Source organism: Trachypithecus francoisi, unplaced genomic scaffold, assembly GCF_009764315.1.
Source record: "Trachypithecus francoisi isolate TF-2019V2 unplaced genomic scaffold, Tfra_2.0 Lachesis_group7, whole genome shotgun sequence".
Lineage (NCBI taxonomy): Eukaryota > Metazoa > Chordata > Mammalia > Primates > Cercopithecidae > Trachypithecus > Trachypithecus francoisi.
This window is the reverse complement of record NW_022681472.1, coordinates 95,630,244-95,643,418: the sequence shown is the minus strand read 5'-3', so window position 1 is coordinate 95,643,418 and position 13,175 is coordinate 95,630,244. Positions and strand designations below refer to the sequence as shown.

Sequence of the window (13,175 nt, the reverse complement as noted above, 5' to 3'; positions counted from 1 at the left end):
ATGGAGAAACCCTGTCTCTACTAAAAATACAAAATTAGCCAGGCATGGTTAATTACAGGTACATGCCTGTAATTCCAGCTACTCGGGAGACTGAGGCAGGAGAATTGCTTGAACCCAGGAGGCAGATATTGTGGTGAGCCGAGATCATGTCATTGTACTCCAGCCTGGGCAATAAGAGCGAAACTCTGTATCAAAAAGCAAAACAAAACAAAAACCACACAACAGGGAAATGATTCTTAGGATCACAGAGGCGAAGTCCCATGATAAACCGTCTGCAAGCTGGAAAAATGGAGAAGCTGAGAGCCTGGCTCAGTGCAGATCTGGCAGCCTCAGAACCAGGGAAGCTGACAGTATAGGCCCCAGTCTGAAGCTAAAGGCCTGAGGGACCCCAGGAGGCCACTGGTGCAACAGAGTCTGCACCTAGAGTCTGAAAAACAGAGAACCTGTCCGAGGACAGCAAGAGAAAAGGTGTCCTGGCCGGGCACAGTGGCTCATGCCTATAATCCCAGCACTTTGGGAGGCCGAGGCTCATGGATCACAAGGTCAAGAGATCAAGACCATCCTGGCCAACATGGCAAAACGCTGTCTCTACTAAAAATACAAAGATTAGCTGGGCGTGGTGGTGCACGCCTTTAATCCCAGCTACTCGGGAGGCCGAGGCAGGAGAATTGCTTGAACCCGGGAGGCAGAGATTGCAGTGAGCCGAGATCATGCCGCTGCACTCCAGACTGGCAACAGAGCGAGACTCCATCTCAAAAAAATAAAGAAATAAAATAAAGAAAAAAAAAAAAGAGAAGGTGTCCTGCTCCAGAAGGGAGGGAGAGCGGAGAGAGCCAGTGCCCCCTCTTCCACTTGTTCATCGCAACTGGGCACCCAACCAGTTGGACCTTCATTAAGGGTGGGTCTCCCTCTCTCAGGCCACTGACTCACCCACTAATCTTCCTTGGAAACATCCTCACAGACACTCAGAAATAATGATCCACCAGCCAGTCAAGTTGACACCTGAAATTAACCATCAGGTCTCTTGGGACTTCTTCTTCACCTTGATTTCAAGCAACAAGCAATAGTTCCAATAACTACAACTAACAAAGTTAGCACATTCAGGAAAAGCCAGTCAAAAGAGAAGGGCTGGGCGCGTTGGCTCACACCTGTAATCCCAGCGCTTTGGAAGGCTGAGGCGGGCAGATCACTTGAGGCCAAGACCAGCCTGGTCAACATGGCGAAACCTTGTCTCTACCAAAAATACAAAAATTAGCTGGGCATGGTGGTGTGCGTCTGTAATCCCAGCTACTCAGGAGGCTGAGGTGGGAGGATTGCTTGAACCCTGAGTAGAGGTTGTGGTGAGCCGAGATGGTGCCACTGCACTCCAGCCTGGGCAATAGAGCGAGACTCTGTCTCAAACAAAAACAAACAAACAAAAAGCAGAGAAGTAGGCCTGGCACAGCGGCTCATGACTGTAATCCCAGCGCTTTGGGAGGCTGAGGGGGGTGGATCCCTTGAGGCCAGGAGATCAAGACCAGCCTGGCCAACATGGTGAAACTCTGTCTCTACTAAAAATACAAAAATTAGACAGTCATAGTGGTGTGTGCCTGTAATCCCAGCTACTCAGGAGGCTGAGGCAGGAGAATTGCTTGAACCTGGAAGGCGGAGGTTGCAGTGAGCCGAGATCACACCACTGCACTCCAGCCTGGGCATCAGAGACTACTTCTCAAAAGTAAACAAATGAAAACAAAAGCAGAGAAGGTGCCACCACTCCCTCATCAGTGGGGAAAGGCCAGCTCAGTGTGCCTGAGGCCTCTGTCATCAGGTTTCTCCTTCTTCCCCCGTGGCCTGGAAGAAGCTTCAGTCCCAGGGCTGGGAGCTTACAACGCTGTGACAGTGCCTCTACTTTGGCCTGGAATCACGTCAGCTCAATGTGGCCACCCCAGTGGGAGACCCCGCTGATAAGAAACTCTTTGGCTGTTTTTGATGTGCTTGATTAATAACGTGGATGAGAAGACAAAGCAATGATTTCTTTCTTTCTTTCTTTCTTTCTTTCTTTCTTTATTTTTTTTTTTTTTGAGGCGGAGTCTCGCTCTGTCGCCCAGACTGGAGTGCAGTGGCCAGATCTCAGCTCACTGCAAGCTCCGCCTCCCGGTTTACGCCATTCTCCTGCCTCAGCCTCCCGAGTAGCTGGGACTACAGGCGCCCGCCACCTCGCCCGGCTAGTTTTTTTTTTTTTTGTATTTTTAGTAGAGACGGGGGTTCACTGTGTTAGCCAGGATGGTCTCGATCTCCTGACCACGTGATCCGCCCGTCTCGGCCTCCCAAAGTGCTGGGATTACAGGCTTGAGCCACCGCGCCCGGCCGCAATGATTTCTTAATACTTGTGGCATATAGGGCAGGGCTCTTATTCATACCCTGTTTGGGCTGTGCAAGTTGTACTGACGTACTGGAAAGATATAGACTGGGTGCGGTGGCTCATGCCTGTAATCCCAGCACTTTGGGAAGCAGAGGCAGGCGGATCACCTGAGGTCAGGAGTTTGAGACCAGCCTGACCAACACGAAGAAACCCCATCTCTACTAAAAATACAAAAAAAATTAGCCGGGCATGGTGGCAGGTGCCTGTAATCCCAGCTACTCAGGAGGCTGAGGCAGGAGAATCACTTGAACCCAGGAGGCGGAGGTTGCGGTGAACCAAGATTGAGCCATTGCACTCCAGCCTGGGAAACAAGAGCGAAACTCTATCTGAAAAAAAAAAAAAAAAGAAGAAGAAGAAACAGATATTTGGCAGTATGTAGCTAAGGCCTTAAAAGTGGGCTTAGCCCTTGCTTCAGAAGTCTGCCTCTGGGCCTGTCTCTGAGGAGATAATCAGAAGTTTGCAAAAAGCAATATGCACAAAGATATTCATAGCAGTGTTAATAGTCTGATTGGGTCCGAGCGCAGTGGCTCAAGCCTGTAATCCCAGCACTTTGGGAGGCCGAGACGGGCGGATCACGACGTCAGAAGATCGAGACCATCCTGGCTGACACGGTGAAACCCCATCTCTACTAAAAAATACAAAAAATTAGCTGGGCGTGGTGGCGGGCGCCTGTAGTCCCAGCTGCTCGGGAGGCTGAGGCAGGAGAATGGTGTAAACCCAGGAGGCGGAGCTTGCAGTGAGCTGAGATCCGGCCACTGCACTCCAGCCCTAGGCGACAGAGCGAGACTCCGTCTCAAAAAAAAAAAAAAAGTCTGGAATCTTTTGTTGAGTAGAAGGGACAGTGGTGTTATTGACCTCAGAAATAAACACTTTACATAAAGGCTTTTTTTTTTTTTTTGAAACAGAGTCTTGCCCTGTCACCCAGGCTGGAGTGCAGTGAGTGGCACGATCTCAGCTCATCACAACCTCCGCCTCCCGGGTTCAAGCGATTCTCCTGGCCTCAGCCTCCCGAGTAGCTGGGATTACAGGCACCTGCCACCATGCCTGGCTAATATTTTGTGTTTTTGGTAGAGATAGGGTTTCATCATGTTGGCCAAACTGGTCTGGAACTCCTGACCTCAGGTGATCTGCCTGCCTTGGCCTCCCAAAGTGCTGGGATTACAGGCGTGAGCCACTGCACCCAGCCCACAAAGGCTTTTTTTTTTTTTTTTGATACAGAGTCTCGCTCTGTCGTCCAGGCTAGAGTGCAGTGGCATGATCTCGGCTCACTGCAAGCTCTGCGTCCTGGGTTCACAACATTCTCCTGCCTCAGCCTCCAGAGTAGCTGGGATTAAAGGCACCTGCCACCATGCCCTGCTACTTTTTTTTTTTTGTATTTTTAGCAGAGACGGGGTTTCACTGTGTTAGTCAGGATGGTCTCGATCTCCTGACCTCGTGATCTGCCCACCTTGGCCTCCCAAAGTGCTGGGATTACAGGCGTGAGCCACTGCGCCCGGCCTATAAAGGCTTTTAAAATGATGGTTATAGGTAACTTTGAACAGCATGAAAAACACTTTACTTAAACGTAAAAGAACCTTCTTGGTTCTTAGGATCACAGAGGCAAAGTCCCACGATAAGCTGGCTGCAAGCTGGAGAGATTGAAAAGCTAGGAGCCTGGCATCCCATTTTATGGGATGAAGTTATATACATACGATGAATATAACCATTTTAACTGGAAACGTGGACTAGAAAAAGTCTGAAAAGACTTTTGGGAGACAATTCTGTGTGGATCTCAAGTTTCTTTTTTTTTCTTTCCATTTTTTATTTCCATAGGTTTTTGGGGACTAGGTTACATGAGTTAGTTACATGAGTAAGTTCTTCAGTGGTGATTTGTGAGATTTGGTGCCCCCATCACCTGAGCAGTATACATTGAAGCCAATTTGTAGTCTTTTATCTCTTACCCCCTTTCCACCCCTTTCCCCCATGTCCCCAAAGTCCGTTGTATTCTTCTTGAACCTTTGCATCTTCATAGCTTAGCTTCCACTTCTGAGTGAGACCATGTGATGTTTGGTTTTCCATTCCTGAGTTAACTTCACTTAGAATAATAGGCAACAGTTCCATCCAGCTTGTTGCGTATGCAGTATTCTATCATATATATATATACCACAGTTTTTTTATCCACTCACTGACTGATGGGCATTTGCGCTGGTTCCACATTTTTCCAATTGTGAATTGTGCTGCTATAAATGCGTGTGCAAGTATCTTTTTTGAATAATGACTTCTTTTCCTCTGGGTAGATATCCAGTAGTGGGATTGCTGGATCAAATGGTAGTTCTGCTTTTAGTTCTTTAAGTTAGCTCCACACTGTTTTCCGTGGTGGTTGTACTAATTTACATTCCCACCAGCAGTGTAGAAGTGTTCCCTTTTCACCACATCCATGCCAACATCTATAATATTTTTATTTTTTGATAATGGCCATTCTTGAAGGAATAAGGTGGTATTGCATTGTGTTTTGTTTTATTTTGTTTTGTTTGAGACAGAGTTTTGCTCTCATTGCCCAGGCTGGAGTGCAATGGTGTGTTCTCAGCTCACTGCAACCTCCACCTCCTAGGTTCAAATGGTTCTCCTCCCTCAGCCTCCTGAGTACCTGGGAATACAGGCGCTCGCCACCACGCCCAGCTAATTATTTGTATTTTTAGTAGAGACAGGGTTTCACCATGTTGGCCAGGCTGGTCTCAAACTTCTGACCTCCGTTGATCGGCCAGCCTCATCCTCCCAAAGTGCTGGGATTACAGGCGTGAGCCACCGCACCCGACCTGGTTCCATATGAATTTTAGGATTGTTTTTTCTAGTTTTATGAAGAACAATGGTGGTATTTTGATGGGAATTGCATAGAATTTGTAGATTGCTTTTGGCAGTCTGGTCATTTTCACAATGTTGATTCTACCCATCCATGAGCCTGGGATGTGTTTCCGTTTGTTTGTGTTGTCTATGATTCCTTTCAGCAGGGCTTTGTAGTTTTCCTTGTAGAGGTCTTTCATGTCCTTTGTTAGGTATATTCCTAAGTTTTTTATTTTTATTTTTGAAGCTATTATAAAAGGGGTTGAGTTCTTGATTTTCCATGGGGATGATGTGAAAGTGATCCAGGTGCATGCCACACACTCAGTAGGTTTGCATCATAGCTGAGGAATCCTGAGCTTAGGAAGCCCTAAACTTTTATAATGGGCTGCAAGCAAACCTGCTGTGTGAGTCCGTTTACACATTGCTATAAAGAACTACCTGAGGCCAGGCATGGTGGCTCACACTTGTAATCCCAGCACTTTGGGAGGCCAAGGTGGGTGGATCACAAGGTCAGAAGTTCAAGATCAGCCTGGCCAAGATGGTGAAACTCCATCTCTACTAAAAATACAAAAAAAAAATTAGCCAGGTGTGGTGGCGGGTGCCTGTAATCCCAGCTACTGGGGAGACTGAGGCAGAGAATTGCTTGAACCCGGGAGGCAGAGGTTGCAGAGAGCCGAGATCATGCCACTGCACGCCAGCCTGAGTGACAGAGTGAAAACTCCATCTCAAAAAAAAAAAAGAAAAAAGAACTACCAGAGACTGGGTAATTTATAAAGAAAGGAGGCTTAATTGACTCACAGTTTCATAGACTGTACAGAAAGCATGACTAGGGAGGCCTCAGGAAACTTACCACCATATGTTTCAGGTGGGACTGACCCCTCCGACACCAGTAGCTGACCAGTCAGAACAGTCCAGCCTACAGCTTATAGTGATTTTTTGTATTTTTAGTAAAGACGGAGTTTCACCATGTTGGCCAGGCTGGTCTTGAACTCCTGACCTCAAGTGATCTGCCTGCCTTGGCCTCCCAAAGTGTTGGGATTATAAGTGTCAACCGCTGCATCCAGCCTCTCTTCCATTTTTAAGGATCTTTGTGATTACATTGGCTTCACCCAAATAATCTAGAACAATTGAACAATCTCCTATTTGAACATCAGTTGAGTAGCAACTCTAATTTCATCTGCAGCCTTAATTCTCTTTACCACATAACTGAATATGTTCACAGGTTCCTGAGGTTAGGGCGTGGGGAGGAACCCCAGTTCCAGGTATCTCGGCAATCACATGCACTCCTGAAGCAGCGGGGGGTGCAGCCTCCCTGAGTCTGGGTCCAGGTGAATTTACACTCTTTTATTTTTTTACCCCTGAAATAAATCTGCTTTTGTCCATAGCTTCAATATAGATTCAGGAGAGAACACTCAAAAAGGGATTGGACCCCTATCTTCAGCCTCCTTAAACGAAACAATTATCAACCAAGTATTGTGTATCCATCAAAACTAAGCTTCATAAATGAAGGAAGGATCGTCTTTTTCAGACAGCTTAGGCAGAAGAACACCGGGCTCTGACTTAGCTATGCATTTTCCACGGAAATACAGTTGTCCTTCAGGACTGATTCCAGGATCCCCAGCAGAAACCTAAATCTACAATGCTCAAGTCCCTGATGTAACATGATTATATTTGCATGTAACCTCCTGTATATGTTAAATCATCTCTAGGTTACTCCTAATGCTTAATACAATGTAAATGCTATGTAAATAGTTGTTCAACTATGGCTGGGCAAGGTGGCTCACGCCTGTAATCCCAACACTTTGGGAGTCTAAAGCTAGTGGATTGCTTGAGCCCAAGAGTTCAAGACAGCCTGGGCAACAGGTCAAAACCCCATCTTTACAAAAATTAACCAGGCATGGTGGCGCATGCCTGTAAGTCTCAGCTACTTGGGAGGCTGAGGTGGAGGATTGATTGAGCCCAGGGATGGAGGGTGTAGCCTCCACAGTGAGCGGTGATCTTGTCAGTGCCCTTCAGCCTGAGCAACAGAAGGAGACCCTGCCTCAAAAGAAAAAAAAAAAGTTGTTATACTGTATTGTTTAGGGAATAATAACAAGATTTAAAAGTCAGGACTGGGTGTGGTGGCTCATGCTTGTAATCCTAGCACTTTGGGAGGCCAAGGTGGGTGGATCACAAGGTCAGAAGTTCAAGATCAGCCTGGCCAAGATGGTGAAACTCCATCTCTACTAAAAATACAAAAAAAAATTAGCCAGGTGTGGTGGCGGGTGCCTGTAATCCCAGCTACTGGGGAGACTGAGGCAGAGAATTGCTTGAACCCGGGAGGCAGAGGTTGCAGAGAGCCGAGATCATGCCACTGCACGCCAGCCTGAGTGACAGAGTGAAAACTCCATCTCAAAAAAAAAAAAGAAAAAAGAACTACCAGAGACTGGGTAATTTATAAAGAAAGGAGGCTTAATTGACTCACAGTTTCATAGACTGTACAGAAAGCATGACTAGGGAGGCCTCAGGAAACTTACCACCATATGTTTCAGGTGGGACTGACCCCTCCGACACCAGTAGCTGACCAGTCAGAACAGTCCAGCCTACAGCTTATAGTGATTTTTTGTATTTTTAGTAAAGACGGAGTTTCACCATGTTGGCCAGGCTGGTCTTGAACTCCTGACCTCAAGTGATCTGCCTGCCTTGGCCTCCCAAAGTGTTGGGATTATAAGTGTCAACCGCTGCATCCAGCCTCTCTTCCATTTTTAAGGATCTTTGTGATTACATTGGCTTCACCCAAATAATCTAGAACAATTGAACAATCTCCTATTTGAACATCAGTTGAGTAGCAACTCTAATTTCATCTGCAGCCTTAATTCTCTTTACCACATAACTGAATATGTTCACAGGTTCCTGAGGTTAGGGCGTGGGGAGGAACCCCAGTTCCAGGTATCTCGGCAATCACATGCACTCCTGAAGCAGCGGGGGGTGCAGCCTCCCTGAGTCTGGGTCCAGGTGAATTTACACTCTTTTATTTTTTTACCCCTGAAATAAATCTGCTTTTGTCCATAGCTTCAATATAGATTCAGGAGAGAACACTCAAAAAGGGATTGGACCCCTATCTTCAGCCTCCTTAAACGAAACAATTATCAACCAAGTATTGTGTATCCATCAAAACTAAGCTTCATAAATGAAGGAAGGATCGTCTTTTTCAGACAGCTTAGGCAGAAGAACACCGGGCTCTGACTTAGCTATGCATTTTCCACGGAAATACAGTTGTCCTTCAGGACTGATTCCAGGATCCCCAGCAGAAACCTAAATCTACAATGCTCAAGTCCCTGATGTAACATGATTATATTTGCATGTAACCTCCTGTATATGTTAAATCATCTCTAGGTTACTCCTAATGCTTAATACAATGTAAATGCTATGTAAATAGTTGTTCAACTATGGCTGGGCAAGGTGGCTCACGCCTGTAATCCCAACACTTTGGGAGTCTAAAGCTAGTGGATTGCTTGAGCCCAAGAGTTCAAGACAGCCTGGGCAACAGGTCAAAACCCCATCTTTACAAAAATTAACCAGGCATGGTGGCGCATGCCTGTAAGTCTCAGCTACTTGGGAGGCTGAGGTGGAGGATTGATTGAGCCCAGGGATGGAGGGTGTAGCCTCCACAGTGAGCGGTGATCTTGTCAGTGCCCTTCAGCCTGAGCAACAGAAGGAGACCCTGCCTCAAAAGAAAAAAAAAAAAGTTGTTATACTGTATTGTTTAGGGAATAATAACAAGATTTAAAAGTCAGGACTGGGTGTGGTGGCTCATGCTTGTAATCCTAGCACTTTGGGAGGCCGAGGCAGGTTTATCACCTGAGGTCAGGAGATCAAGACCAGCCTGGCCAACATGGTGAAATCCCATCTCTACTAAAAATATGAAAAATTAGCCGGGTGTGGTGGCACACGACTGTGTGTCCAGCTCAGGAGGCTGAAGCAGGAGAATTGCTTGAATCTAAGAGGTGGAGGTTGCAGTGAGCCGAGATGGTGCCATTGCACTCCAGCCTGGATGACAGAGTGAGACTTAATCTCAAAAAATAAAAAACAAAGTCAGTTACATGTTCACTACTGATGCAATCATCCATTTTCACTCTGAATATTTTCAATCCACACTTGGCTGAATCCATGAATAAGGAATCTACAGATATGGAGGGTTGAACATACACTTCTTCAGTGTTCTCTGCCTTCTAGCTTGTAGGGTTTCTGCTGTGAATTTGATAGGTTTTCCTTTATAGGTTACCTGTTTTATTTGTTTGTTTGTTTGTTTGTTTTTGAGACAGAGTCTCGCTGTGTCGCCCAGGCTGGAGTGCAGTGGCTCGATCTCAGCTCACTGCAAGCTCCGCTTCCCAGGTTCCCGCCATTCTCCTGCCTCAGCCTCCGAGTAGCTGGGACTACAGGCACCCGCCACCACGCCCGGCTAATTTTTTGTATTTTTAGTAGAGACGGGGTTTCACTGTGTTAGCCAGGATGGTCTCGATCTCCTGACCTCGTGATCCGCCCGCCTCAGCCTCCCAAAGTGCTGGGATTATAGGCATGAGCCTCCGCGCCCAGCCAGGTTATCTGGTACTTTTGCCTCACAGCTCTTAAGATCTTCCCTTCATCTTGACTTCAGATAACCTGATGACAATGTGCCTAAGTGATGATCTTTTTCAATGAATCTTCCAGGTGTTCTTTGAGCATCTTGTATTTGTTTTTGCTGTTGTTGTTTGAGATGAAGTCTCGCTCTGTCGCCCAGGCTGGAGTAGAGTGGCGCAGTCTCAGCTCACTGCAGCCTCCGCCTCCGAGGTTCAAGTGATTCTCATGTCTCAGCCTCCCGAGTATCTGGGATTACAGGTGCCTGCCACCACGCCTGGCTAATTTTTGTATTTTTAATAGAGACAGGGTTTCACCATGTTGACCAGGCTGGTCTCAAACTCCTGACTTCAGGTGATCCACCCACCTCAGCCTCTCAAAGTGTTGAGACTACAGGCGTGAGCCACCACACCTGGCCTGAAATCCACCTTGAGGACATCGCTTGCCATCCCGGAGCCCAAGACCCCTTAGGTGTCAGTGGCGTTTTGGGCCCACAGCAAGGCAGAGAGGTGCGGAGGAACTGGATACAGCCCAGGCCGGGCTCCCTAGACAACAGCCCCAGCTTGGCCACTGAGTCTGTTCCTCTCCCAGGCTGGGGTCAGCCCATCTGACTTGGGTGAAGGTCTCCCTAACATCTCTGCTTCCTCCCTGTGATCTCCCAGATAACCGCCCGTGAAGAAGTCCCTGCCCTCAGCCCTAAGCTGTGAACCTGCTGCCTTCCATGGCAAAAGGGACTGTGCAGGTGTGAGTCAGGTCATGACCTTGACTGGGAGGGTGATCCTGGGTTACTTAGGTGGCCCAGCGGAATGGCATGAACCCCAGAACAGGAGGACGAAGGCAGAAGAGCCCGTCAGAGAGAAGTGATGGCAGAAGAGGAGGCAGGGAGGCGCCGTGTGCTCATCAGCCATCATCGAGGCGCCGTGTGCTCATCAGCCATCATCGAGGCGCCGTGTGCTCATCAGCCATCATCGAGGCACCGTGTGCTCATCAGCCATCATCGAGGCGCCGTGTGCTCATCAGCCATCATCGGCTTTGTAAGCTGGTAGGGGGCCGCCCCTAGACACTCAGAACGGTCCCTGCTGACCCCGGCAAGGTGACAGCACCTCAGTCCCACACTGCAAGGATCTGCATTCTGCAGACAATACAAATGAGCACAGAAAAGGGATTCTCCACTGGCCCCCACTACGGAACTGCAGGGTTATACATTGTGCCGTTTTCAGCCTCCAAATTTGTAGAAGTTTGTGATGGCTGCAAAGAAAACAAAGGCACTCTGTGAACTCCCTTTCCCTTGGGAGGAGGGACTAGTCCTCGTCTGGTCCTGGGGTGGCCCCAGGCCCCGCTCTCCTGAATGGATGTGCAAGGCCATTTCTCTGTGGTCTCTGTCTGGAACGTGGGTGCAGACGGGAGCTTGGGAAGTCCAAGCTTACTTGACTTTGTGTCCAAACCAAGCTCTGGATATGAGTGCACTTGTTTAAAAAAAAAAAAAAAAAAAGGCAAGCACTGACCCATTTTTTCCTGACTGCTCTGGCTCAGACATGTCCCTCTAAAAGGACATTTATTTCAAGAACACGCTGTTCCCAGGGCTGACATCCCCCACCTCCACTGGAAGCAGAAGCACTAACAAGAGATTGGGAGGTCTGGCGTCCAGCGTCTGATAATGCAGCAAATGTTCCACCAAAAGCCTGATGACTGCGTCGGCCTGGCACTGGAGGGGCTGGGAGTTTGGCCCGAGCAAACTCAGTTGCTTAAAACAACATAAATTTATTTTTTTTTAATTTTTTTTTTTAAGTCCCAGGCTACAGGTGCAGGATGTGCAGGTTTGTTGCATAGGTAAATGTGTGTCATGGTGGTTTGCTGAGCCTATCAACCCATCACCTAGGTTTAAGCGCAGCATGCCTTAGCTCTTTTTTCTAATATTCTGCCCCCCACCCCCCACCAGGATCCCAATGTGTGTGGTTCTCCTCCCTAAGTTCACGTGTTCTCATTGTTCAGCTCCCACTTACAAGTGAGAACATGCAATGCTTGGTTTTCTGTTCCTGTGTTAGTTTGCTGAGGATAATGGCTTCTAGCTCCATCCATGTCCCTTCAAAAGACATGATTTTGTTTTTTTCTTTTCTTTTGTTTTTGAGACAGAGTTTTGCTGTTGTTGCCCAGGCTGGAGTGCACTGGTGCGATCTCAGCCTTTCACCTCCTGCCATGATTCTGAGGCCTTCCCAGCCATGTGGAACTGTAAGTCCAATTAAACCACTTTTTCTTCCCAGTCTCCGTTACGTCTTTATCAGCAGCGTGAAAACCAACCAGTACAGTAAATTGGTACCAGCAGAGTGGGGCGTTGCTGAAAAGATAGCCGAAAATGTGGAAGCAGCTTTGGAACTGGGTAACAGGCAGGGGTTGGAACAGTTTGGAGGGCTCAGAACAAGACAGGAAAATGTGGGAAAAGTTTGGAACATCCTACAGACTTGTTGAATGGCTTTGCTCAAAATGCTGATAGCAACGTGGACAATAAGGTCCAGGCTGAGGTGATCTCAGATGGAGATGAGGAACTTGGGAACTAGAGCAAAGGTGACTCTTTGTTATGTTTTAGCCAAGAGACTGGCAGCATTTTGTCCCTGCACTGGAGATTTGTGGAACTTTGAACTTGAGAGAGATGATTTGGGGTATCTGGCGGAAGAAATTTCTAAGCAGCAAAGCATTCAAGAGGTGACTTGGGTGTTGTTAAAAGCATTCAGGTTTTTTTTTTTTTTTCAGTGGAGTCTTGCTCTGTCGCCCAGGCTGGAGTGCAGTGGTGCGACCTTGGCTCACTGCAACCTCTACCTCCTGGATTCAAGCAATTCTCTTCCCTCAGCCTCCAGAGTAGCTGGGACTACAGACGTGCGACACCATGCCCGGCTAATTTTTGTATTTTTAGTAGAGATGTGGTTTCACCATGTTAGCCAGGCTGGTCTCAAACTCTTGACCTCAGGCAATCCACGCACCTCAGCTTCCCATAGTGCTGGGATTACAGGTGTGGGCCACCGCGCCCAGCCTAAAAGCATTCAGTTTTAAAAGGGAAACAGAGTACTAAAGTTTGAAAAATTTGCAGCCTGACAATGCGATAGAAAAGAAAATCCTATTTTCTGAGGAGAAATTCAAGCCAGCTGCAGTAATTTGCATAAGTAACAAGGAGCCAAATGTTAATCCCCAAGACAATGGGGAAAATGTCTCCAGGGCATGTCAGAGACCTTCACAGCAGCCCCTCCCATCACAGGCCCAGGGGCCTAGGAGGAAAAAGTGGTTTCATGGGCTGGGCCCACAGTCCCCAAGCTGTGTGCAGCCTAGGGATTTGGTGCCCTTCATCCCAGACACTCTGGCTGTGGCT

At 47.6% G+C, this 13,175-nt stretch overlaps 1 long non-coding RNA gene across 1 annotated transcript in view; it reads left to right on the top strand.

The window, feature by feature from the left end:
- The window catches only part of LOC117078851, a 34,310-nt gene extending 22,304 nt beyond the window's left edge, over nt 1–12,006 (top strand). Inside the window, exon 3 of the long non-coding RNA XR_004435179.1 lies at nt 11,951–12,006. This is a non-coding gene — a long non-coding RNA (uncharacterized LOC117078851). The remainder of the gene's footprint in view (nt 1–11,950) is intronic.
- The last annotated feature ends 1,169 nt before the right edge of the window (nt 12,007–13,175 follow it).